Source organism: Mytilus californianus, unplaced genomic scaffold (assembly GCF_021869535.1).
Source record: "Mytilus californianus isolate M0D057914Y unplaced genomic scaffold, xbMytCali1.0.p SCAF_4, whole genome shotgun sequence".
Lineage (NCBI taxonomy): Eukaryota > Metazoa > Mollusca > Bivalvia > Mytilida > Mytilidae > Mytilus > Mytilus californianus.
The window spans coordinates 115,642,579-115,644,668 of NW_026262690.1; positions in this window are offsets into that span (position 1 = coordinate 115,642,579).

Consider the following 2,090-nt stretch of genomic DNA (forward strand, 5'->3'; position numbering starts at 1 on the left):
ACTACTACCAGTTTAGAATGACCTTCACCTTACGTAGCTAGTTATTTCGTACTTTAGCCTTTTCGTACCTTTGCCATTTCGTACCAAATTACTACATGTATTTCGTAACCAATATTTTTTCATTTCGTACCCTTTTCATTTCGTACCCATGATCGAAACCATTTTTTACCCTAAGGACCAACTGCATTTACCATTTCGTACCTTATAGATTTCGTATCATATATTTGTAAATCGTTGTAATTTTGTAACATCGGTATTGGAGATTTAATTTGTAAAAAATGGATTTTATAATTCAAAAAAGGAAAGATGCTTAGAATTTAGAATCATTCATGTCATATTGGTTTAGTTTGGTCAATTGTATCAGAGGTATAAAAAAAAAGTATGGGGTAAATATTATAATTAAGGACAACAACTCCAATAAACAGTTGATGATTTAAATGACAATTTCAGTCATGTGACTTCTTTGGTATGTCTTACATAATAGACAAATATTGCTGTTTAATTTTCTGTCTATCTATTAACATTTTAAGATACTAGGTAAAATTGCTAGTTTGTAAAACTCCGTCATTTAAGGTAAATGGCGCCTTTAAGAATCGACTAAATGTTTCAGTCACTTCTGATTTTTTACTATCTTGTCTTGCTCAGTGTTAATTTTTTTTTCTATCAGAACGGTTATCTATAATAGTTTTGAGATAATATACATACATGCTAAATAGGTTTTAAAAATTCACCAAAGATATTCGTCAACAGAGGGTTAAACAGTGTCTACAGAACAGTAAGTAGGCTAAAGTAGGCATTGCAACTTTAAAAAAACACAACGGTTGTGACAAATCTGATTAAGGCCATCTATTGCTGAGGGTAGAAAAACCTTATAGTGTTTCGATTTTTTTTAAAGAATTTAACATTTTATAAAAGTAATTTTTCAGAAAATGTCTATATGAATATTTCATGTCAGAGTGTTGACCTTTGGACTGGTGATGGAACGAACAATCCACCTGCAGTGACATCAACCCAGTGGATTGCAGAATCAAGGGTTAAAAAAGAATAGAGAAAAATTGACATTTTTTAAAGAAAATAGAATCAAAGGGTGCTAGAATATATTAAAGAATAGAGCATAGAGAATAGTTGGACACAAATATAAAGAATAGAGAAAAGGGACAAAAACATTAAAGAATACAGAAATGAAAGACCCCATTCACACCATTATAACTCCTTTAAGGAATCGTCTGATAATGAACGAATACGAAAGTCTCTTAAATTGCGGGAAAAAAATTGTTTTCAGTCTTGAAATGATCAGGTAGGCTGTTTAGTCTGGGATCCTGACACAATGTTCTCAATACCGTAAGCGGACTTCCGGTTCGAATATAGGTTATATTTGAATTGCAAAATCGAAAATATTTCATCAGGATTCCAGGTTAGTAGGCTGTTCCACAGAGTAGCAGCTGCAAATTTTAAAACTTTTCTTACCAAACTGTGTTGTTTTTAATGTGGAATATCCAGTGTAATACTATATCTGAAAGAATATTTACAATCTTTTACATTTAATAGATGATATGAACAGACAGGTGATAATTCATTAACTATATTAAAAGTTTCAATTGCCATTGGTCTTTGTCTTTCAATATGCAGTGAAGGCATCTTAGCCTTTTCAAGCAACTGTTGATATGAGTTTGAATGGTCTTCATAGCTTGTTCAAATAAGTTCCCAAACGTTTCAAAATATTAAGTTGCTAAGATGCCTTCCTGCATATTTTACCAATGTCAGTATCAAAATTTAGCTGATAATCTATGCCAATGCCAAGAAGTTTGACAGTTGACATGCACACAAAAGATCAGCACTTTGAATACGTATATACATGGATTTTTGTTATATGACTTTTTCCCAACTGTTCAAACTTGAAATTTGTCAGGGTTTGCCTGCATAATATTTATTTTGAACCATTCAGTAAGTTTAAGTGATTCAGATTCTAAAGTAAAAATTAAAACATCATAATCTGGATTACAATATATAAAGTATTGTCATCGGCATACTTATACAGAGTTCCATTTTTTTTTTTATAAATAAGAATATATCATTGATAAAAACATTGA